We start from the raw sequence: 27618 nt of genomic DNA on the forward strand, positions 1-27618 counted from the left end.
AAACATGCTGGCTATGCCCTTGCAACTCCCACTCTAATATCACCCACCCCATCCAACCGCTACCTTTCTTTCCACCCCACTAACTACCTTGATTATAGCAAGCTCAGATGCTCATAAGCCTAGTACTTATTATACAGCAGGAACTTCTTGTAACATTTGTTAATGTCTGTTATGTACTTCGCAGATAAAGATTCTAGTTGTCTACTGATGTACTATGTTCTTCATCTGTAAATATGTTTGTAATTAATTGCTATGTTAAATTGTTAATCGCTATGTAATCCAATGTAACTTCTGTCTGTTTATTTTAACTGTGGAGCTTTTCTCCTTGGGCCGCCGCTGAAAATGGACCTACGTCCAGTCGGACACTCCTGGTCAACAAATGTAAATAAATAAATAAATAAAATAAATGTACTTTGGAGCTTTTTGAGTGTCAGAGTTGTTGGGGCCATTGGTATGGGATGATGCTATGATGCTGCCAGGGGCAGTTCATATTAGGTTAAGGTCATCTAAGACTGATCAAGCAGGGAAAGGGGCAACAATAGTTTTGGGGGAAGACAGACTGCAGCTGATGTGTCTTGTGGCATGGGGAAGGAGATTGCGCACAGCTCAAGAAGATAGATTACATGGCTTAGTTTTTAGGTCGGTAGGAGGTAGGACATTAATGGGGGGCAGTTGATTTTAGTCATGAGAAGGACCTTTTGAAGTATGGGTATTGATGGAGGTAAATTTTCTACTCATTCTTTACGGATGGAGCGTCAGATCTGGCTAAAAGGGGAAGCTCGATCAAAGTCATTAAAAGGGTGGGTTGGTGGTTTTCCAAGGCATTTTTGGCTTATATCGGATGAGGGTGGGTGTCGCTTATTCTATTGTTAGTATTAGATATATATATATATATATATATATATATATATATATATATATTTTTTTTTTTTTTTTTTTTAAGGGAGAAGAATTGTCATCTTAGATGTGTATTTGGCAGCAAGGCGGGCTGCGGTTAGTAGTAATGGTACTGACTTGGGGTTACATCGATTTGGATGGAAGGTCATCTGGCATGGCATTAGAGGGCTGAAGTGTAACTGGCTGCTTCAGGTATTTACAATGATGCAGAGTCAACTGGGGTTGCCTCAAAATTTATTGGCGCACCTAGCGGGTAATGATTTGGGTGGCAATTAGTTTATCAAATAAATGAGGATTTTTTAGCTTTAAGGAGGCTTTATCCAATGGTATGTCTGGTATGGTTGGAGATTATTCCTCAGTTAGTTTGGCGGGATGCTAGAAAGTTTTCTGCAGTTGAGAGGGCATGGAGGTTTGTGAACTTTTATCTGTCAAAATAGTTGGGGGGGGTGGGGGTGAGTACTATACAGCACAAGGAGTTTGCTGATAGGGCTCCTATGTAGTTCAGGGCAGATAGGGTTCATCTTAGTGATTTGGGGCTTGACTTATTTAATTTAAATCTAGGATTGTTTTTGGAGGGGCTGGCTAGTGTTTGGAGGGAGTGAGGGGGAGCAGCCTGTTAGGCTGGTAGGTGGAGAAGAGGGACAGGCTTGCCTGTCTTCTGTTCCCTTTCTGGTGCATAATTTGTTGACGGACTTTGGAGTGGTGGAAGAGTGTATTGTGGATGCTGCTTGGACTTGGTGGTTTGGTTGGAAAGGAGGTGTTGGGATGAAGGCGAGCAGTGGAATTCTGCATTGAAAGTGTGAGGATAAGTGAGCAGATGGGGACACTGCTTATTCCAAGGGTGAGTGGTGGTACACTGCCCTTATGGATGGTCATTTAATGTTTTCACTGTTCAATGAAGAGAAGTTATGTTTAATAAAGTTTGATGCATTTATTATTATATCACAATAAAATTGATAACAGAGCAAACCACAGCACAAGGAACCATAAAAACAAATTTTAATCAGGAACAGAATATCAAAGAGGTAAGCGCTTTCACTATCAGCTTCTTCAGACCATACAAACATGTCCCTCACCACTCAAATAATTTATTATCATGTTCAAGCAATAAAGATTGTCAAAAATATTTTGGTGTTTGGTTGTTTTATTAAAGTGGAATGTGACAAAATAAATTGCAGCTTTTGGGTGGGTCAAATTATGTTTTACAATGCAGCACATAAACTTTTATTCTAATACAAGATATGTTAAAGACTATATTCTTAAATTTGCATAGTAGTTTGTCTATTTGGAGATTTGTAAAGAAGTACATAGAGTAATTAGTAGTGGTAGGTACTTTCTTTAAGTTGAGGGATGCATATGGCAAAATAATTGATAGGGATAAAAATGTGGGAGTAAGACAACAATGGGTGATGGGGAATCATTTTTTTTTTGTTTTTTTGTTAGAACCAAGCTTTCAACTGTATTCTCTTATACTTAATACGCAAATTGCAAGCCCAGATTGGTGATGCTGCTTCCCACATCTGAACTGGAATTAAAGCACTGGGTTCTAGTCCTCTCTCCTTCTTCTATTGTAAGCACTGAAGCTTAAAGCACAGTTTTAGCAACTGATTATAATTCCCAAAGTTTGTTATTTCTCTGACTGAGAAAAGGGATTTCAATATGGATGTAACCATCAGTGACAATGACTGACGGCTCCATATAGAGTGACATGTGTGCCATAGTCATGAACTTGTACATTAGCTGACTGGAGATGGCACATTCTTGGAATTAATGGTGAAAAGTATAAGACAGAACATTCTGTTTTTGGCAATTTTATAAGACATCCACTGAGCTATTCTGACAAAACAGAAGTCATACTGTGAAAGAAATAAATCTCTTTGGACAAAAACGGTTACAAAAGCCTGAATATTCTCATAATCCTGATATTTAAATGGGGACAGTTTGGCACACTAGTACAGGAAAAGTATATTCTAAATAAAACTGGACCCATCCCTGATAAAGAGTTTACCTATGGATGTTTGCTTTAATGGCGGTCGAGCAGCTTAAGTGTGAGAATTTAATGTCATGGCGAGTTTCGCTGCAATGTATTGAACCATGCATAGCTCTCAACCTTCCATCTCCAAAATGAGGATCACTCGCCTTCATAATGTGGAACAAATGGGCAAAATGTTGAACACATACTAATGGCATACTAACAACTTCAACTAGGAAGGTCATGGGATGGTTAAAATATGCTGGTTTTACTTATAAAAAAGATCCTTTAATGAATTAATATGATTGATTTCCATTTACCATGGATTTCACTTAAAAAATTCCTAACACTGAATGTGTGACAGACTCTTTCAATGTGGAACTTTGAGGAACTTCGAGGAACATGAACTTTTTAAGACCCCAAATGAGGTACGTTCCTCGTAATGAGGTACACTTGAGAGGTATGTAACCATGCAAGCCAGTGGTGCATTTCCCCCTTTTTTCTCTGTAGTGCAACTGTAGAGTTGCTATATATAATTTCATGGGTGTGGTGGGATTACTCCCAACATCAAGGGTACAGGGGGTTGTTCCCTGGAGGAAAAATATTTTACGTGATTTTTTAGGTTATTTTGGCTCACCAATTTTGAGATTTAGTTTTCAATAAACGATGAGCTAAAAAAAAGATGATCAATGGCTCCAAGGCAAGTCCTGGCTGAAAAATCAGTAATACATGAAATTATAACCATTAACCAATTGAACAACAATGGTTGTACTAACCAGCTTCTCATTCTAACTGTATCCAGCTCTGAGCATAGGGATACTCTATTTGTATCAGTTTAACTTTCTGCAAAGCACATGACAAAGCAAGGCCACAGCAAAGAATGTCGTCTGTGCACACCTCTAGAAGCAGTGCTATCTTATTTACTTCAATTCTCTCAGTAACTGAAGAAATGTTTTTAAATGTTATTGACATTGTTATTATCAGTATTAAATTAAAACAGAAATATGGAGCAGTGAGAGAATCAGTACATGTGTGACAAACAATGCAAAAGAACACTTCATCTTAGATTAGAAACAAGAATTAGTGTGGCTGCTACCCTCATGATATCATATAATGCACACAACACTCATGCAAAGCATAACATATTTTATTAAGAGAGTGCACTGCTCTAGGTCTGTGATTTTACTGCCACATCCCAAAAGGGCATATTTGGAAATGAATACCTGGTAACACAGAGTTAAACCCTTGGTAACATAGAGTTAAACCCCATCACCAGGAGAGTCACAACAGAAAATATCAATTTACTAATTAAGAGGGGTAGTGGAGGCTGGTGACTTCAACCAAATGGAGGGGGGGGTGCTATATTATGGCAGATCAATACCCTTTTATCTGTGATTAGTGTCAGTAGCCTGGGTGAAGAGCTATATGGCATCACACTTTTTTCACTGTCCCTGATTTTAACTCAAATTTGGTGACATTTAGAGAAACTGTGGTGAATTACAGTTAATAAATAATGACATTAATTAGAGTTAAGGACCTATTTTACTTCAGAAAATGTATATAATAATCAACCTATTACTCTGTCATTGTCTCGATTTAATAGTATTAAAACTGTGAAAGTGTCCCTGATTTGGCTGAAATGCAAGGCATCCCCCACTGCCTTCCCATTCTTCCACATACTCACATCCTTTAGTGTACCCCAATACCCCATTCAGTGTCTCCCCACATTGTCCAGTTTACTTTTTTCTACACTTTTAGACATTTTGCACTATTCTTCAGCTTTATCTCTCATCCTTTTGACACACCCCAACTGGGCCAAAAATAATTGAACTAAGCTGTGGGCTTCCAGGACCCAGAGGCCACAGGGTGTTTAGATATACTGAGGTGTATTTTAGAGTGTCTCCCCTGATCTTTTTGATTCAGTGATGCCCTGTAGAAAAATGATGACTATGGAAAGCTATCCAATCTTACTCTTTAACTTTGCTTTGCCCCATTCAATTGGGATAACTGCACTATAATAGCAGTTGAAAAAGTAACTGAAATAAGCCAGGGGTCCTGCTATGATCCGAGAAGCCAAGTTTTTTTCTAGATGCTGAGAAGTAGATTTTAGTTTTCTAACCCTTTGATTCATTGAAGCCCAAATAGAAATCATGACTAGGAAGAAATACAGCCTTCTTTTTCACTTTCCTTTTACCCGCAGCCTTTCCATTCACCTTAACTGGCCAAGAGTGCAGTATAATAACTTCAGAATCAGTACTGAAATTAGCCAGGGGTCTGAGGACCATTAGGTCCTCTAGTAGCCATGAGGTCATAGATGCTCTGAGCTGCGTTTTACAGCTATTTTACAGCCTTTTGATTCAATGATGTCCTGAGCAATAAACATGAGCAAGGAAAGAAATTCCATCTTTTCTTTTAAAATGTGTCTGACAAAATAGCAACATGACCGTTTGTGAACATCTATGGGCAGGGCTAGTTTAGAGGAGGTTCAGGGCAAAGGCCACTATTAAGTCTGTGTCAAAATCCACTTACACAGTCTCGGGTGTGGGGGCCACAAAGACACCAGAAGCTCTGAGGGTCTGGCTGTTCTGTGAAGCATTTATGCCTTATTTCCAAAAGATAATGACTTGTTAACTTTTTATACTGCTACAAGAAGAGAGTTATGTATATGGCAACAATATTTTGTGTATCCATAGATTAAAAAAGCATCTGTAATATTATTAAAAAAATAGAAACAAGGTCTATCTCGCAAGCACACACATATCTAGATGAGCTGGTGGTGCACACACACACACACACACACACACACACACACACACACACACACACACACACACACACACACACACACATAGTCACACTTGCATAACTGTGAACATATCAGATATCTGCTGGCAATCAAATGAATGAATAAATACACAAAGATTGGATCAGGAATTAATTTCTGCTTTTTGTTGTCAGAAACATGCAGTGTAACCCACTGAAATCCCCTCTACACATGCGCGTGCGCACACACACACACACACACACAAAACATTGCTCAGCTGTCCCTGATTCTGGTTTAAAATATACACTTGCTCTTAGTCAAAAGGCCAAGAATTGATCTATCCCTCTCAGTCCCTATTAAAACCAAAGATTTGTGGAGAAAAGGTGCATTACTTACATTTAATAAATAATGACGATCACTATTAGGATTACATACTTTTACTTCAGTAAGTGCATGGTGTTAATTCACACTCTCTTATTCACTGAGCTTTTCAGGTATATCTTAAAAAGTGTACGTATTTGTCCTTGACTGAAGAGCAGCTCTTACAGTCCTTTCCGGCACCATGCCAAACATATCTCTTAAAATAAATAAATAAAACTTATAAATAAATAAATAAATAAATGAATAATATTTCTGTGCAAAAAGTTCAAGTCCCCATCTACTCCCCCCTTCTTAGTCACAGAAGAAGCCCTCACTGCTTCATACATCAGCCCAGTCAACCTCTTCTAAAGTGGCATTTCAGCAATTCAGAAGTACAAGAATCTCTGTTGTTGACACAACTGACATTGGTTTTCAAATTAGCTGCACTGAATAAGCCCGTGTATGTATTTTCTTTTTGTAAACAGAGTGCAGAACTCCATTCATTGTCTATATTGTTAACTTAAAAATTATATAATAAAAAGTGAATAAAATATTTATTTGAGCTGTGTTTTGCTGGAGGGGCTACAGCCCAGCAGACAGTGCACACAAATCGCCCCTGTTTGGGAACAGTATTTGTTCAGTGATCTTATGTGACTGTTACCTACAATAAACAAACAACCCCCACCACCCTTTCTGTTTGCTTAAGTGATGTAGTAGGACACAAGCAACCTGGGCAGGATGAGTGCTTTCACATATTTTGATCTAACTATAATCTCCTTCAAGCTGTACATTCTCCAGGATGGGGGTTAAGTATACTGCATTTGTTGGGTTGTTTGTATTCCACCTTTTTACTTATTGGATAGTTCTAAGTCAACCATTCTAAGTGACTTTGTACTGTTCTATTTCTCTGCAAATAAAATTGTAAACAGAAATGTATATGGGGATGGCTTATTTCAGAAAACATTGCAATATTCACAACCAGGACCTCATATGGCTTGACTAATACACTGTGAATAAGTTTTCTACAATCTTATAAATGATGCATTTATATGTCACTAATACAAGGGAGCTTCATTTGTCAAAAATATTCATGCATATTATAGTGAGTGTGAATTTATAAATGTACATTTTGGTACTGTCCCAAAATATACAGTCAAAACAAACTCATTTCCTGCAGCTCAGTGCCTTATTGGCAATAGCTAAATACAATGGGGGGACGCCTTTGCTTATTGCCTTGCAAATTTCTCATACTCTTGTATACCATATCATCATTATTTCTATTTGCATTCAGGAGCCATGAAAAATGTTGAACGTTGTTTGTTAATTTGTGGTTGCATTAGAGATTTAAGTATTTTGCAGCAGTTAGAATCATGTTGTACAGGGGGGCGTGGCCAAGGATGAACACAGGATAGCAGCAGATTTCTTCAGCTCCACCAATTTCACAGCACTGACAGGAAATAATTACTTTAAAAATTAATTTATGAAGTAATTTTCTTTCTAAATATGTTTGGAATATCTATTTCTTGAATAATATCTAAAAAAGAAAGAAAATTTTAATAATATTCCTGTCAGAAAACACCTTGGAAATTTTTCTGTCAGCTCCTCTGTTTGAAATGAGTTCCAGTAAGACAAATTCTCAAGATTCCAGCATCAAGAAAGAACTTCAGTCTCTGATATCTACAATCCAGCAGCTTACTGCCAAAATGGATAAACTGGATACTAAAATTGATACCTTCATAGAAAAAACTACAAAACAAATAGATTTGTTACATATAGACTTGCAACAACAGAAGACTCAGATTACAGGCATAGAAGAGACTGTAAATGACATGGAGAATAGAATCCAAGAAGAAGAAATCAACATTGAGTTTTTGCTGAAACAGAACACACATCTACAAACTAAACTTGATGACCTGGAAAATAGATTTAGGCGCAATAACATTAGGATTTTTGGACTGCCAGAAAATATAGAAGGTAACAATATTACTTCTTTTTTAAATACATGGCTCACTAAAACTTTAGACTTGCCAGAAGCATTTTCTTTTGGTATCGAAAGAGCCCATAGATCCATATCTAATTCTAACTCTAACAAAAAGTATCCTAGATCAGTTATAGTTAGATTTCTATCATCTTTTGATAAAGAGATGGTACTTAAATCTGCTTGGGCTAAAGCACCTGTTAAAATGAATGAGGCAACTGTGCATTTTGACAATGACTATTCTTCCTTGGTAATAACTAAAAGAAAAGTTTTTCTGCCATTAATAAGAGAGCTTAAGAAAGCACAGTTTAAAACCTACCTTCTGTTTCCTGCCAAACTAAAAATCTTTCTTCCTGATGGCCCTAGAATTTTTGAAGACTTAGACTCTGCATTGCTGTTTATCAAAAAAAATAAGATTTTGGATAAAATAGAGGAAATGGAATGGGCTAGTCCTTCATTAAAGAGGTTGGCAACAAAAGCTTCATGGAAGACTTCAGAGAAGAAAAAAATACTAAAAAACAAATGACTTGTTCTATGTTTTTTCTTTTTTCTCTCTCTCTCTCTTTTTTCTTCACTATTAGTCTTTTTAAATACAGTTACTGCATTTTCAGAAAGCCACAAATATTCTGAAAAAGATTTAATCAAAGTTATTTTCTGTATACAAAGAACTGTTTTTGTTTCATAAATAGTCAAAATATCTGAGGAACTAATAACAAGCTATCAATCAACCTGTTTCTCTTTGTGACAAAGAGACCCAAGGTTAGTAATTTGATACATTTTTTTCTTTTCTCTTTTGTTTTAAATAATGACATTCTTTTTAGATTATGCATTCAGTAAGGGGTGGGGGAGGGCAGGGAGAGAAGTGTAATGAAAATATGATAAGTGGAATAATAACTTATTAATTCCTTGTAAAAAAAGTATATATGCTGTTTAAATACTGTTGCTAATTATTTTGCCATGATTCTATTGCTTATACTTGTTTACAAATAATCTGTCATGCTTTAATTACTAATAATTAGAACTAAATAGTAGTAAATAATATGTTTCATATCTATCTTTATTAATATAAACAGCAAGTAATATTCCACTGTAGATACTTTTTATAGCTTCCTTTTTTATTTTTCTATTTCTTCTCTTACTCTCTTTTTATTTTCTACTCTCTTTTTTTTTCTTTTCTCTCTCTCTCTCTTTTTCTTTCATATAAGTACATTTACATGCTTTTGATAATACTGATACAGGTATATAATAAGATTTGTATAAAAAATTGAATAGGGGCATAAAAAATTAGTTGCATTATATATTAATAACTGTGGGCTTAGTTTCACTGTCATAGAGACTGTAATAATTTGTAAAATACTTTGCGAAGGTTTTGCTCTGTTTAGTTTCATTTATATTGCTAAATGAATGTCAGTCACTTGCATTTATCAAAATTCCCGCCAGAATGTTAAGGGAGACAATTTGGGATGTGGGTTACCTCGTGAATAGTGTCCTCGAGTTGTTTTAAAAGCTTCAACACTCAGAATTCACGCAGAGAAGCTGAATGCAGTCAGTTTGAACTTTGACCCCTGAATTCACACTGACACATCGCAGATTCAAGAACACTCTACCAGGATCTACCAGGAAGTAGAACTGCTGCAAATGCGACTCTGCGATGGAAAATGAACTCTATAACATTTAAATGTGAGTTATTTTTTATAACTACTTACTTATTCATGTTACAATTTATAAATTATGAAAGTTATAATGATTTTAAATGATTCAGTATCCCATAGTAAGCAAATGTGATATTTTAGAAGGCATAGAAAGTAAAACATGTATATATATGTTTTTGAAAGTTTACTTGACTGCAACATATTAATGTATGTAAATACTTATGATTTGAACATATACAATGCTACAATTCATTTGACTTATCTAACTGACAAGCATAAATATCATTATGATTTTATCTTAGAAGAAGTTGTCATGTGATATATTTTAAAGCAGCAGTTCAGATATATAAAATACAGATGGCTTTCTTCACAATAATGCAAGTATATCTGGGAATTTACATAGCTATGCAGTATGATTTGTAACCATTTTTATGAACATAAATATTTTATTTTACTGGCAATAATAAGTATGAGAAAAAAAAAGCTTTGATGCAAGTAATTTAAAGTCTTTTAGAAGCTGTTAACTGCATTTCTATGACAGAAAATAGGTACATCCTAATATATGTAATGTCTGAACCATAATAGCCTAAGTTATTGACTTTAAATGAACATCAGAACTTATTTTTACAAACTTTGAATAAATTAATATGTAGATATGCCCTCTTTTTTTTTTTTCTCTCTCTCTCTCCCTCTCACTTCTTGTATTTCTCTCTCTATTTTTGGTTCCTAACATCAAGTTTATTTGAATGCTATTTTATTATAAATGTATTATATTAAATAGATGTACATAGCAGTATGAATTGTTTTTAAAAGTTTCTATTTGTTTATATGATGCTGATTTATCAAATGTTTAGCTTTGTCTTACTAGATAATCTAATTGAAAGATGTTAACTTTAGTTAATAATAATTAGTATTAAATTGATAAGGTGGCAGCTGAGGTACTGCTGCTTAGGGTAGGGGGTTAACTTGAGTGGTATGTGCTACTCAAAGTTGGAGTTTTTAACTCCAGGCTGGGTGCAAGGTTTAATCCTTATATTATTTTCTTCTGTTTACTGTTGTTTGTATATAGTTCTGACATCCACAATACATTTTGTAAGCTCATTGTCACTACAAACAAAATTGAAGCTTATACAAAATCCCACAAGAGTTTCAATAAATACAGCTATATTTAAAGGTACACCTAAAGGAGGAGGTATAACATTACTTATTTTGTTAATTGTTATTCTGATTATAAGTTTTATATGTTTTAAAAATGCCAAATGATTTCTCTAAAAGGAATTTCTTTAAACATTAATGGACTGAATAATCCATGTAAAAGGGCAAGCTTAATGAGATACATTAATTTACATAAGGCCAACTTAGTATTCCTTCAAGAAACACATCTCCTGAAAAAGATATTGATAAATTAGCCACAAATAAATATACAGTATTAGTTAGTTCAGAGCACACTCAGAAAAAGAGGAGTGGCTATTTTATGGAATAAAAGTATGCCCATTCCTAAAACTATTAAGTCTTATGAAGATGATAAAGGAATGTTTTGTATGGTTACAATACAAATTAATGGAAAGACATACACATTAATCAATGTATATTGGATACCAGGAATTGGTATTAATACAGTGAAATACCATCTTAATAAGATCATATCATTCTCTATAGGAGATATTATTTTAGCAGGTGACTTTAATTGTATCCTACATGAAAAAGATACTACTACTATAGGGAAAAGGAAAATTACATCTAATGCAAAACATTTAAAGGATTTTGTTAATTCTTATCATTTAAATGATATTAATAATCAGATAGACTCAAAATCATTACCATACACCTTTTTCTCTAACAGATATAAAACTTATTCAAAAATAGATAGAGTCTTTATTTCTAACCAGATGGTAACAGAATTAATTAACTCTAAAATCATTTTGTGTCCTATATCAGATCATAATTCAATTGTCTTTGAGTTCATGATAAAAAGTACTTACAATGTTCAGATCAAAAGAATACCAGCATACTTAACTCATCTAAAAGACTATAAAGATTATATACTTTCAGAAGTGCAACATTTTTTAGAAATAAATAATACTCCTGAAGTCTCCATTGTTTATGTTTGGGATGCTTTAAAATCATATCTATATGGACAAAGTATCAGATGGTATAATAATAAAAGGAAATCTTGGGATAAGGAATTATTAGATATTCAAAGTAAACTAGACTCTTATAAGCATAATAATAAAGAAAATATTATGGACAAAAAAGTCATTGAAGAAATAAACAAACTAAATGAGAAATACAAAGAAATTTTAACTCATAAAGTTAAAATAACTTTAGAGAAATACAAGTTTTGTCTTACTCAATAAGTCCCAAATACTTACATAGACTTAAAAATAAAACAAAAAGGTTGAATAAGCAAAATCATATCAAAGAAATTTTCTCTCTAAGGAAAAGAAGAATGTTTCTAGTCTACCAGAAATATTAGATGAATTTAGAAATCACTTTCACAAAATTAATCATAATAACATTAACATGGAACCTAAAGATAAAATAAAGGAATTTATAACTACAAACACGAATAAAAAACTTAATAAACAACAGACTAAACTATTGGATAAAAGTATTTCATATACAGAGGTTGTTACACAAATAAACAAGCTTAAATCAAACAAAGCACCAGGTAATGATGGTATTATACCAGAGATATATAAAATTCTTTCTAAAAGTACATACTCATTAATACATAAGGTTTTTATTTTGGCCCAAAATGAGCTAATAACTCCCCCATCTTGGCAATACACATTTATTTCGCCAATTTTAAACCCAATAAAGATCCAACTAGATGCACTTCATATCGACCCATTTCATTACTTAATGTTGATTATAAAATGTTTATGAGTATTTTTGCTGATAGATTGAAGACAATCATCCCAGGCATTATAGATATAGATCAGACAGGCTTCACTGTAAATAGAAACACTTTTGATAGTATAAGGAGAACTCTAACATTAATTGATTTTGCAAATAGGAGAAAGAAAGATTTAACACTTATTAGTCTCGACATAAGTTCAGCATTTGATTCAGTAAGTTGGGACTACTTGTTTATCTTACTGAAGTGCACAAACTTTTCAGATGCATTTGTAAATCTGATTGAACATTTATATAAAGGAGCATTGGCTTACATTAAGATAGGAACATATGTCTCACAAAAAATACCCATTTTAAAAGGCACAAAACAAGGGTGTCCACTCTCTCCATTATTATTTACTTTAATAATGGAGTCTTGGGCTAATCTGATCAGAAACAGTACTGATATAGAGGGATTTGAAATAGATGAAAATACAACATCTAAAATTCAACTTTTTGCAGATGATGTTTTAATTACATCAGCAGGATCTAATTCTTCTATGCAGTCCCTATTTGATAAAATGATGAATTTTAAAAATGTTTCTGGTTTAATATTCAATGAAGAAAAAACTAAAATACTACCTATACATACATGAAAAATGTTCTCATTAGTGATTTTAGTAAATATATTCCCAATTCAGGTCAGATAACTTATCTAGGTATAATATTAACTAAAAATATCAAATCTATTATACATAATAATTATAATACCTGTCTTCTTAATATACAAAATCTTTTCAATACCTGGAATAATATGTTTTTTACTATGGAAGAGATACTTACAATTATTAAAATGATAATATTCCCCAAGATATTATACTTAATACAATCAATAATACTCCCACCTACAAAAATAATTATCAAGAAATTGAATACACTAATGTTAAATTTCCTATGGGCACCTAATAGACCTAGGATTGCATTAAAGAAACATACTAATAGCTGGTCTCAAGGGAGCATTTCTTTTCCAGACTTTAACTTATATACTATCTCTTCTATTATAAAAGTTATTACTTTGTTAATAGATCAGTCATATGTTGCAAAATGGAAAGATTACTGGGAACTAATTAGTATTCACTTCATGAAAATCTCTTTAACACATAAAAATATGATTGTAAATAACTCCATGCTATGGTTACTAAAAGAATTTTGTACTTCACCTATTACACCAAAATATATAGTTAGTTATCCATTAAACATTATTAAACATTATTATTAGTTATCGTAATTTTATATTCATGCATCCTAAGTATAAGGACTGGAATTTTATTATATTTCCTATAATGTATACACGAGGTATGCTTTTGTCATCCACTTCTGAAAGAACTCATTTAGTCACAGAAAATGATCTAAAGTACTGGTATCAGTTGCTATCTGATAATAAAGTTAAAAATTTAGACTTCTTAAAACAAGAATTTGATCTGAGAGAAACTTGTTGGTTAGAAGTTCAGACCTTTAGACAACATCTCATTAATAAAATTGATTTAATGTCTATAACAGTTAAAGAATCTATTCCAACACTGATTGATTACTTGATATTAAATTTACAACATAAAGTTTCTGATAAAGGTAAGCTTTCATACATACATAAAATTATTAGAGAAGAAACTTATTACAATGTAGATACCTATTGGAACTATTTCACTTCCATTAATGGTGAATTACCAAATCAACAAGATAAACAATATATATTGGAATCTGCCTATAAAACTTCTTCTTCCATTATCTGGAGACTTTTTACTTGGAAATTTTTACATAGATCCTTTTATACACCTTTGATGATGAATAAAATAAATAATAAAGACAATCTATGTAAAAGATGTAATGTAGAAATTAATGCTGATTGGGCACATATGTTTTATGACTGTATAAAATTGAAAGAATATTGGAAGTCAATCAATGATTTTTTGCAAGCTCTTTTTACAGATAATTTCATTATTTCTAAATCTCTTATATTATTCAACACTCCTGTACCTCAAAGTGTTAAAAAGGTTAAGCTTCCCTTGTTATGGTCTATTCTAGCAGTAGCTAGAAAATAATAACCAGAAATTGGATTTCAGATACACCTCCTTCGTTTAATGAATTTAAAAATGTTATGACTGTAGTGTGCCATATGGAATTGATAACAATAAAATCAAGAACTACTAGAAAAACATCTTACTATATTATATGGGATACTTTACAAAATTTGTTAAAAAAATCTTAACTTCAATAGCATGGTATTTTAGTTTAATTAATTGATTTGATTGTAGTGGATGTCTTTGTAAATACTTTGGTTATTTTATTGAATGTTATAACCATTTCCATTTTAATTACTTGTATAAAAATGTTATGATATTTATTTTGTATGTTAAAAACAATAAACTTGTTTAAAAAAAAAAGAATCATGTTGTACAGCAAAGCACATGATGGATTCTGTAGCTGTATGACATTAAAGGAAAAAACATGAAGTACAGTGCTTATATGTTAGTTATACATAAGTTAGCTTAATATAAGCATGATGGCATTCTGCTTATAATAGTAGTTATTTTGTATTACTGGTTCATAGGCCAATACTAGGCAGTTGATCCAGAGGACCACTAGTACCCTAGACACAATAACACAGATCGTTGGTACCTGCTGACATGACTACTTTATACTTTGTTTTAACCCCTTTTGGTGAAGGTTTGAGGGAGCCAGACCTGGGGTGTATTTACAGCTGCCCATCCATTCATTTGAGTTACACTTAAAGTGGGTCAGGAGTTGATGGTGATGAGTCTGTTATTAGTTTTGTGGATGTGCAGGAGGTCACTTAAGACTGGATCCTTTGAGCCTTTGTAGGCTAGACTGAGATCACCTTTCAAGAGTATGTAGGAAATGGAAAAGAGTGAAACAGTGAGACAGACAGAGAGACAGCATTTTAAGGCAATCTAGGTAGCTCAAGGAAGTCATGCCCTTGTTTATCTTAGTGATGAAATGCTGCAGTCTCTGAAGCTGGGTCATAAGCTCAGCCAGGTACACATCAAAGGGGCCAATATACTATATTACTGGCCTTATGATGGAGGAGTGGAAAGAGAAAGGATCATTTTCTTGGATGTGGAAGCAATATTCCTGGTGTTTAGTCTGGCAAGGTAAAATAATTTCCTAAAAAACAGTGGACACATGGCAATCAAATGTTAGTTTGTTGTCAGAAGGCTTAGACAACTTTCAGAGAGGTGTCAGCTATGTGGTATGTGCATGAGTGCTCAGGTGTCAGCTATGTGGTATGTGCCTGAATGCTCAGCTTTGCCTTAGGACATGATGCTGCATTTTGTGACATTTAGTTTTAGGTCATGGTCCAGGCACAAGTTATTGATGGTTGTTAGTCCCGTTTCAAGAATTATGAAGTTGGACTGGAAGTTAATGATACCGCCAAGTCTGCAGTCATCTTGGTCAGTCACAGACCCTTGTAAGTCTTGACATCAGGGAAAAAAATATCAATGAAACGTTATTAAAGGACTGATCCCTGGGGAACACCCCTGGTAACTACGCTTTCTTAAGAGAGTGTGCCTCCCACACTAATACATTGGACTATGTTACTTAGCCAGTTTGCTATCCCGTGGGTAACACAGAGGTTTACATTTAGTTTGATTAGCTTTTTGATAATGCCAGAATGTGGGATGGTATCAAAGGCCTTTTCCAGATCCAAATAAGCAGTGTGAACCAATTTGCCCTAGTCTAATGCATCAGTGACTTTCTCAAAAAGCCCACCAGGTTCAAGAGGCAAGATCTGCTTCTAATAAAACCAAACTGGCTTGGAACCAGGGCTTGCAGACTGCATATGTTCTTGTTAATAAGTTCCATAATGATGCATTTGCATTCCTTTGCTTTACAGATAAGGTTGGTGAGGCATACAAGTCTCTAGTTTCCTGGACCAGTAGTGGATTCCACCTTGTGGAGAAGGATGACTACCACAGCAGAGAAGCTGAGGTTGAATAGATTTAGGAGCGAGTCTCCAGAGAACATATGCTGCTGACAAGAAGGCAACCTGACACACTATTAGGACCTATGCAGCAAAGTGTTCTTGACCTTGGAGACAGCATTTAGGACCTGCTCAGAGGTGAACAGAGGAGGTAGTGTTGGGATGATAATAAGCTGGGGAAAGTTAGGGAGAGCTAGGGGAGTAAAGTATCCACTAATATGCTGGCTATGCCCACTGGGGATGAATAAGTGTTGGAGATTATCTTTAAGGCATCACTACTGAAAATGTACTTGAACTGAGTTCATGATTGTCTGACATATGAGTCAAGTCCAAATGGTGGTGGGATACTGAAGAACAACATTAAACATTAATGGACTAGTTAAAAGTAAGGTGTGGAAAAAAGCATATAGTGTTTTGGGCTTTCCATCAGAACAGTTATAACCAGAATTACAATCAGTAAAAAAGGGCAACAGTGAAAAATGAATAGTGATACACATGCCTAATCAAAAAATTCTAAAATTATTGCAGCAATCTCCCTAACTTCTGCAATCACACACACACACACACACACACACACACACACACACACATATATATATATATATATATATATATGTGTGTGTGTGTGTGTGTGTGTGTGTGTGTATGTGTGTGTGTGTATATGTGTTTACCTACAAGCTGTCGAATGGCAACTTGCCGACTCCACAAAACTGCCAGTAGAGATGATAGAATGAATGTGCCAGCAGTTGTTCTGTGCAAGATCATGGTACAGTGGGGATTGGAGAATTTGCCCTTTCCCCACTGTAGTGTGATCTCAGAATTAGTATATATAATTAGCAGGGGTTATGGAGGGTGCAGGGGAATCTCTCCCCCTGCAAAAAAGAAGGTTCTGTTTGTCTTTTGACTTTTTTCAATCAGCTGCTGGTTGATAAGTTGTGCTTGATCAGTTGCTGTTTGATGGTTTGAAGTTTTGTCGGACATCTGTACATTTATTTACACACACACACACACACACACACACACACACACACACACACACACACACACACACACACACACACACACACACATGTACATACCAACTCTGAGGTCACTGTACCTCTGAGTAGGGGAAAATTCTGAGATACTGCAGACTGAATATATTAGCTGATAAAGTCATCAAAGTGAGGATTGTAGTTATGGTCCTCAGACATACAGTGGGAACCTTTTAGCCCCCTACAGATGGTGTCTTAGGATAAAATAATATGCATGGAAACAAAGGTCAAATATCACCACAAAATTATCAACAGCTTTTACTTTGCATATTTTAGATATGGTAAACTACAGATGTCCTATATCTGTAGCAGCTAATGCACATTCCATAACCAATGGGTGAGGTCTTTATTTTAACAATTTTCAGATTTCAGTTTAGATACACTGCATTTAATAAATATTAACATACCCAAGCTACAATTATATATGACCTTCAGACTCTCATGAATGTTTCATGAACCTTTTCATAATTAAGAATGTAACACTTTAGTTTCAAAGAATAACACACAAGTCTAGCATTGCATGAGTCTGCAAGTCTGCCACTAAACGCTTTCTTTCTTACATTGTGTTTTTCAATTATGATACTGATATGCATTATGCATTCCACCTGCCACTGCTCTGGAGCAAATATGGGTTCACTAGCAAACTAAACTGCATTCAATTTATTTGGATCCCATTCTGTATTAAGCTTATGGCTGCAGTGGTGTTTGTCACCTGTGACTGAGATAATTCTACGTGTATTAGAAACAGATGATTATGGGAAGTTAAGGGCTAAAATATAAAACATTTAAGTAATGCAGAGCTGAGTGCACAAACCTGAGGTGGAACAGATTGCCAGAACTGCGATGCCATGTTATAAAATTGTCAGTGGTAATGGAGCATAATCTGTTTTATGAAAAGTGTTAAGCAGACATGAAAATGAGACCAGTAACATAAAAAGCAATTTTCTGTTGCAAAGTAACATAGTTAAATCGCTGCCTGTAAGATATCAAATATGCTGCAAAACTGCTAGGTGTGCATATTAAGTAACAGTATTTCATTCAGTACATCCCTAATGTGCACTCCAAGTTGTTACATTGCAGTAGAATACAAGCTGTAACTGCCTCAAAAAGGTGGTTATGCTAAAGCAAAGGCCAGCCAAAAATATAGTTTAGATCTACATTTCTCTAAAAGATGATCCAGTATATATGGTACTTACTTACAACACACACAGGTTATGAAATGGAACACACAAACTGCAGTTCAAAGACGTAAAGCAAGAATTCTGGATGTATCCTGACCCCCTTCACTCGTAAACTGACCTATTACTGTGGACAAAGGTGCATTATGTTCCTTTGCTAGATCTAGAATCAGAGTCAGCAGGTCTGTTACAAATATTCTGAAACAATCATTGTCATGCAGCAGAATACCTGCCTTGCAAGATTCCACATAAATACCCAGTTTTGATCTCAGGTACTCATAGGTCTGAAAGCTTCATTATGCATAACTGCTGTATCATGTGCATAGTTTCTGCCTGTCTTTTATGAACAGCAGTGATGACCTTGGGTACTTATTAGGGATGAACACTACATTTTGAGTATCTATGACAGTAGCTGTGCCAATTTTTTATAAAGGGATATGTGTAGGGATTATAGCATGTGGCAGTTTGTAGAACAGGACTGACCAAATCCCATTCCCTAGCAGTGTTTACTCCTTTACATCTTTCAGTGCCCTGCATAAAGGCCTGGCGCCATAGAGCAATGTCGTTTATAACCTGTGTTTCTGCAGTATAGATGTCTACAGATCCTCTGTGCAGACCGTCAGTGCTACATTGTCGCCTTCATTTACCCAATCATGCTGCTTCTCATAGGTTTATAGGTTCATACTAGGCTATCTGCCCTAGGGCATTTATAAGCCTAGCCAGAGTGTGTTTGGCTTTCGCCACCCATTTTAAATTAATTTTGCTATGCCCTTTATCGAGGTTAGTATACTGTGCCTCTGTCTAACAGTGACGCAGAAGTGATACCCGGGGTAAACCTACGATCTCCCATCCACTCATCAAGATTCCTCTTGAAGAGAGTCAATGAGGGACTCTGCCTAACCTGGACTGGGATTTTATTCCAGAGTGAAGGGAGCCTCTGGGTTATGAATCTGTCCCTCCAGCATGTCCTATTTATTTCAGTGCTGAGGTTCAAGTCTCTCGAGCGCGTAGCTCGATGGGATTTGGATTTTCTGAGGTGCAGCATGTCCATTAATTCCTGGTTGGACATGGCTTTATACGTCGGGCACAGATTGCCTCTGAGCAGGCGGTATGCCACTGAGTAGAGCTGGAGTTTCTTTAACCGGGCAGCATATGGCATCTGTTTGTGCCATTTGATCCTCTTGGTGAGGTACTTTTGGGGTCTTTCCAGTTGCTGCATGTGTCTGGTAAGGTACATCCCAAAAGGGGCATTGTACTCAATTATGGGCCTGATGAGGGATGAGTAAAGAGGCACGATGACCTCCCCTGATCTAGATGTGAATCCCTTCATGATTACGTGGGCTATATAAAATGTTTTTCTAACCACTTTGGCCACGTGGTTGTCAAATGACAGATTGTTATCAACTTGGGTCTCCAGGTCCCTAATTACTTCTTCTGTACTTAATGGATTACCACCTATGTGGTAATTTGTGGGCACTTTATTTTTGCCAAAGGGGATGACTATACACTTTTTGGCATTTAGCTTGAGGCCATGGCTCTGGCACCAGTTGTCTGTTTCTATGAGGCCCTTTTGGAGGATGCTTGTGTCGGCTGGAGAGTCAATTATGGCACCCAGTTTGCAGTCATCTGCGAACTTGGTCAGCCACAGTCCTTCCATGTTGGCCTGTACCTCTGAGAAATATATACTGAATAAGAGAGGTCCCAGGACTGAGCCTTGTGGGACGCCACTTGTAACTGGTTTGGAGTCTGACATGGCTCCAGCAATTCTATATGGGTTCTGTCCTTGAGCCAGTTTGCAACCCATCTAGTGACATAGGGGTTTATATTTTAGCTGGTGAGCTTATCTATAATGCCCGAGTGGGGTATTGTATCGAAGGCTTTTGTGAAGTCCAGGTAGGCTGTGTGGACCACCTTCCCCTCGTCAATGGCCTTGGTGACTGTTTCAAAGAAATCAACCAGGTTTAAGAGGCAGGATATGCCCTTAACAAAGCCGAACTGGGTAGGATCCAGTGTCTGTAGGTCCCCAATATCTTTATTTATGAGGTCCATGATGATCCTTTCCATAGCTTTGCAGACCAAGCTAGTCAGGCTTATGGGGCTATAGTTTCCAGGATCCGTTGAGGCACCACCTTTGTGGAGAGGGACCACTTTTGCTGTACGCCACTCTTTGGGTACATATCCTGTAGTAAGGCTGAGATTGAACAGTAGTTTTATGTTTGGGTTTAGCTCTTCTTGGAGTTCATGTAGGATGCAGCCCGGAACACCGTCTGGTCCCATTGATGCTGTGTTTTTTGCTTTGGAGAGGGCAGCTCTTACCTGAGCATCTGAGATGTCAGGGGGGCAGCACTCTGCTGGGATAGATATTTGCCCTTTTGGTGGGGAGGGGGGGAGAAGTTTGCGCTGAACCTGTCAGCTAGGATGTTGGCAATGTCTGTGGGTTCGGTGTATTTTTTGTCATTTTGGACTAATTCTGAGCATATCCGGGAATACCCACCCAGGTTCCTAACATAACTAAAGAAAGCCTTGTGATTATCCTTAGTGTCCTGTGTAATTTTTCTCTTGAAGCTGGCCTTAGACAATTTTATGAGTGCCCGTAGTTTTTTGCTAATACTGATCAGAGATGCCTTCCCTTTTTGGGATTTTGCTCTATCATGTAGTAGCTTCCTCCTTCTATTGTATAGTTTGTTTATGGATGGGGTCCACCAGACAGGATTGGGTCTTGGTTTTATTTGGGATTGCATGATCCATGCATTCCTGAAGGTGTTCATAGAATGCATTTATAAAGGATTCTGCGGTCTGGGCCGTATTTTCCACAGGCCTGGGGGCTTTGAAGGATTCCACCTTGGTTTTGAGGAGTGTGAAATTTGCTTTAGAGAAGTTTTTCACTGTGGTTTTCAGGGCAGGGGGTGGAGTCGGGATGTGAATATCCAGTGAGATTAGTTTATGGTCTGATCTTACCAGTGAGGGATACACTTCTGGTCTGGAGCATAGAGTCCCCATGTTGGTGATGATCAGGTCCAGTATGTTTTCCCCTCTTGTGGGAGTGGTAACAAGTTGCTCCATAGCATTTGAGTTTATAAATTCTAGGAACCTTTGGGGTAGGGTGTTGGAGCTAGAGTAATGCTCCCAGTCTATGTTTGGGTAGTTGAAGTCACCCAATATAATGTTTTTTGGAGAGATCCTCATATTTTCCAGTGTTCTCAGGAAGGCCGAGTGGGGTTCCTGGGTTTGGGAGGGTGGTCTGAGCAGGCTATAAACTGGTAGGCAGTTTTACCCACTGTTAGTTGCACATGGATAGTCTCTGATGCTTCGTGCTGTGCCACCAACCTGGAGGTGTGGGTATCTTTGATGAATATTGATACTCCCCCTCCTTTTGTGGTTCGGTCCAAGTTTTGGGGCCGAAAAGCATGGTATGAGGTATAACCTGGTAGTGCTGGGGTGCTCTCAGGAGCCTTGAACCAGGTTTCTGTTACTGCACAGATATCGATGTTTTCCATGCTAAGGAGAGTTTCGAGTGCGTGCATCTTGAGGTTTAGACTTCTGGCATTGAGTAGCATTACTCTTAGTTTCTTATCCCTTGTGATACCTATGGAGGTGGGTTTGTTTTTGAGCCTTGCCTAAAAAAGGCACTATGGGGGTAGCAAGAGCCTTTGCCAATATCCAAAAGCCCAAGGGTGACAGGTGCAAGCCGTCCCTAGCGAAGCATCGTGGCTTGTCGAGCATGTCATCCCAGGCTGACAGGCATTGGATCCCCTTTGAATGACACCAATACTTAAGCCAATTGTTGAAATTGATCATCTTGTCTTCATATTGTGGCATCATTCTTGGTGAGGGTAAGATGCTACTCAAGGTCAGGGTCATACCAGCCTGGGCTACATGCTCAGAGAGCTCCTCTATGTCTCTTTTCATGTAGTCCAGGGAGGTACTTCTCAGGTCATTCACACCAGCATGGACAATGACTGAGTCATATTTGTACTTGCCTTGGAGTGACCTGAGTGCTTGTGTTATGTGGCGGATCCTAGCGCCAGACAGGCAGCTCACCGTGACCTTTTCCTTGTTCAGCCTGGTGAGCGGGACGTCAGTGTGCCTGATGATAGAGTCACCTATTACAAGTGTATCAGGTGTGTTGTTTAGCCTTAAGAGCTGTGACTGTTTGGCACACTGGCTTTTTGAGCTATGTGTTGCACGTGTTTTGTTTTGGGGTAGCAGTTGCTTGGGTGTCTGCTTTGGAGGTCTCTGCTGCTTAGGCAGATTTTTATTTAGAGCCTCCGAGTATGTTTTTGTGTGTTTATGTGTTTGGTTTGCTGTTGTGGTAGGTCTATGTGAGAGTGGAATTGTAGTGAGTGTGGTTTCCTTCTCCTCCTGACTGGTTTCGCCAGTACTGAGTTGAGAGAGCTTAGCCTCCAGAATGGCTATATGGTTGCATCTCTCACATGTGTTGGAATTTGTTGGGAGGAGGAGAGGGTTGTCTGTGTATATGAGGCAGTTGTAACATTGCCTCAAGATTCCCAGATTCACCAGCTGGACCAGACAGGAGATTGACAACTGACTTTTGGACATGCTAGAATAGTATTGGGAATTCCTTTATAATTGAAAAAAAAGGGCCAATGGGGAATGAGGTACTCAAGGGGAGTTTGTGAGGGTGTACTGCTTTTAATATTTTAGTGCTGACCTATATAATTGCTTTAGCGAGCAAGTGCCAGGTAACTTAAATGCAATGTGTTACAGGTAACTTAAATGCAAAAACGACAAACAGTAACTTTCTTTCAAGTAAAACAAGGAAATAAGTACAGTAAGCAATGCAGATATCACTAGGGATCCACAGAAGTGCTGAAAAGCTGCGTTTTAGGTGGAATTAGCATTTCAGGGAAATAACAAGCAAACAAACAACAAGCATACAAATAAAGCTAGATTCAGCAGGCCTGGATCTAGTCTATGCTACAGCAAACAAGGTGTACCAATTTCAGTAAGAAACAGTTCAAATATGCAGGTACTATAAGCCTTTAACCAGAAATTCCCAGCTCAGAAGGGCAGAGTCCAGCCTCTCCTCCCACAAGAGTGCAGACCACGAACCTTCTTAATGTAAAATAACTGGCCTGAAGCCCAAGTGTTTAAACCAGAACTAATACACTTTTAGAATAACAGACACTGAGCCCTCAATCAGCAGTTCACAACTTAGAAGGATGTAAGCTACCTGTCCTGCCACCACAGTGCAGGCCGCAAACCTTCCTAATGTAAAACAACTGGTCTGAAGCCCAAGTACTTAATCCAAAAGACTTAGAATGATAGCTACACTTTAATCAAGTTACTACCAAGCAGTAATAAATACAATTGAATACTTTAAAGAATGCCTGGATTAGTGCTCAAGTTATACAAAGCTAGATTCAGCAGGCCTGGATCTAGTCTATGCTACAGCAAACAAGGTGTACCAATTTCAGTAAGAAGCAGTTCAAATATGCAGGCACTATAAGCCTTTAACCAGAAATTCCCAGCTCAGAAGGGCAGAGTCCAGCCTCTCCTCCCACAAGAGTGCAGACCACGAACCCTTTTAATGTAAAATAACTGGCCTAAAGCCCAAGTGCTTAAACCAGAATTAATACACTTTTAGAATAACAGACACTGAGCCCTCAATCAGCAGTTCCCAACTTAGAAGGATGTAAGCTACCTGTTCTGCCACTACAGTGCAGACCACAAACCTTCTTAATGTAAAACAACTGGCCTGAAGCCCGAGTGCTTAAACCAGAATTAATACACTTTTAGAATAACAGACACTGAGCCCTCAATCAGCAGTTCCCAACTTAGAAGGATGTAAGCTACCTGCCCTGCCACCACAGTGCAGGCCACAAACCTTCCTAATGTAAAACAACTGGTCTGAAGCCCAAGTGCTTAATCCAAAAGACTTAGAATGATAGCTACACTTTAATCAAGTTACTACCAAGCAGTAATATATACAATTGAATACTTTAAAGAATGCCTGGATTAGTGCTCAAGTTATACAAACAAAGCTAGATTCAGCAGGCCTGGATCCTATATCACACTCATAGAATGAGTCACAGGATCGTTGTTCTCTGTCTGCAGTAAAACTGATTCTGAGGATGTGCATCCTCAGAGCTGGGTGTATTAGACTATATTAAGAAAGGACATGCAGTGGTGAAGAACCATATATGGAATTGTTGAGGCTTTCCCCACCACATAAAAAAAATAATTATATAGTCAAACCTGCTTGACTGAATGGTCTCATGTTATCATGATTTATGGAAAAGTGACAGTCATTTGTGCTATAACATGCACAGCACTGCTTGCCAGTAGAACAGGAGAATGGGCCCATTTGTGCTATAACACACACAGCACTGCTTGCCAGTAGAACAGGAGAATGGGCCCATTTGTGCTATAACACACACAGCACTTCTTGCCAGTAGAACAGGAGAATGGGCTCATTTGTGCTATAACACTCACAGCACTACTTGCCAGTAGAACAGGAGAATGGGCCAGTTTATGCTATAACACTCACAGCACTGCTTGCCAGTAGAACAGGTGAATGGGCCCATTTGTGCTATAACACACACAGCACTGCTTGCCAGTAGAACAGGAGAATGGGCCCATTTGTGCTATAACACACACAGCACTGCTTGCCAGTAGAACAGGAGAATGGGCCCATTTGTGCTATAACACTCACACCACTGCTTGTTAGTAGAACAGGGGAATGAGCCCATTTGTGCTATAACACACACAGCACTGCTTGCCAGTAGAACAGGAGAATGGGCCCATTTGTGCTATAACACTCACAGCACTGCTTGCCAGTAGAACAGGAGAATGAGCCCATTTGTGCTATAACACTCACAGCACTGCTTGACAGTAGAACAGGAGAATGCGCACCAAAACCAGGATGCTACCACTATCAGGCAATTCAACTGTCAGAAGCACTTAGCTTATCAGCCAGACTTCTGTTTCTCACTTTACTGATTGTCTTTTACCGATATGAGTGATACCTTTATTGGTCTCACCCTACCCACCTCTGGGATAATACAGTCTTATTATGAAGCAGGATAAACTTCCAAAGCCAAATCCATGACTATGAATTTCAAATGATATAATTTATTTATTTACTCTTTATTGACCCAGTTAGCACACTTAAAGTTTAGTCATGAAGCCCTCCTAAATTACTAGCTGTAATGAAACTGTATTATTACTGTACAGACTTTAAATAACTTACTTCTGAAATAACACCACAGACATGTAGACTAACAAACCACTTCCCAAAAGGTTCACCATCTTTTCAAATGTCCGCAGTGAGACATAGGGTGGGATGGCCAAACATATAATATCATTGAGGGTATGGCCGAGATTATGTCATAGTAACTCTGGATGAAATCATTGAATTAAGCAAGGGGCCTGGGGTCCAGCAGGACCACCAGAAACTGTGGAGGTTCTGTACGTTTGATAGGTACATTTCAGAGCTTTTTTCCCAGTCTTTTGATCGATGTATGAAATGTACTGTTCATCAAAAGACTTCTGAGGGATATTTTAAGTTTATCTTCATATTTTGGATTATGGTAGAAGTACTTTATATTGATATATATATATATATATATATATATATATATATATATATATATATATATATATACATTTTACAAACACAAGGTGCAGGGTTTGAGTCTCACAAGGGATAATTTGCTAGGCTTAAAATGGCTCGCAAGGGCAGTTAGTTTAGCACTAATCTATGAACCTATGAACCTATAATGTTAATCAGAGCAAAACTTATATAATATACAGCAAAGCAGATAATATGGGTTGCTGTAAATGCATAAATACCTTGCCACATAAATGATGATGTTTGATATAGTCATCCATGTAATTTTTATTTGCGTTCATTAATTTGTCAACCTGGGTGATGTAGTCTAAGGGCCCTTTTTGACTAGTTAATAATATCTAACTAAAGATATTTTAGAATGCTCCAAGTTACCGATCAAGGAAACTGTTTCCCACTGCTGTATTATAAAATCTGTATGTATGAATGTGCTATGCAACCAGGAGAAAAAGCCCTGTCAAAGACTATGCTATGTAGCCATATATCACACAATAAAAAGAAACAGTGTTTTAGAAATCCCCAATGTGCAAGCATCTGGGGGGGGGGGGCTTTCACAGAATAAAGTGCATCTAGAACAGAAAGCCCTTTCAGAACACAGAACTGCACAAAAAGGTGTTTTTGTTCATGCTGACGCAGAATATTAGGTGTACAAAAATCATCCCTGTAAGAAGGGGAACCATCTAGAGGAGGAGATATTCGATGAAGGGGTGCTATATAGCAGACTCACCTTTCTGTAAGGTTGACCTTTGGATTTAGAGGAACATACCTACTTTCTCTGAATATGCATATTTTCTGTGTAACTAGAAATTCATAAAGAAAACTCTTGATGTAATAATCTGCATTATTTCATTCTTTTTTTTTTTTGAATGAGTTACATAAAATGAAGAGATTTCATTAGATTTGCTTATTGCTGTATGCCTGAATTCATCTGTGAACTGACTCTTACTCTAAACCCATTATGAGAATTAAAAAAAACACACTGTCACATAAATGGATTTGTCAGCTCAGTTTATAATTTTGTGCTTGCTTTGTTTAGCACAATCTAAAATCACAAATCTTTTTACAAGTAAGCTTAAAGACTTTGTTTTGTTTTACTGTTGTTGCTTGTGATGTAGCTTCAGCCTTAGCTTAATTGTATTGGGTAAAGTTAAAGAAAGTCTGAAAGGGCATGTTCTTACTAGCAATTACAAGTTCAGCATGCCAGAAATTCAAATTAGATTCTTCATCCAGAGTCAACTGATTTAATGCAGATTGCTTTTTCAGATCACATGTGTTTCACACCTATTTCCCTGTTGCTAAAATCTAAAAATACAAATCTGAAAAATTTAGTGCAATTTCAGACTGTCTGCAATAA

This window comes from Protopterus annectens, chromosome 6.part0, assembly GCF_019279795.1.
Source record: "Protopterus annectens isolate FY-2018-M chromosome 6.part0, PAN1.0, whole genome shotgun sequence".
In the NCBI taxonomy this organism is placed as follows: Eukaryota; Metazoa; Chordata; order Ceratodontiformes; family Protopteridae; genus Protopterus; species Protopterus annectens.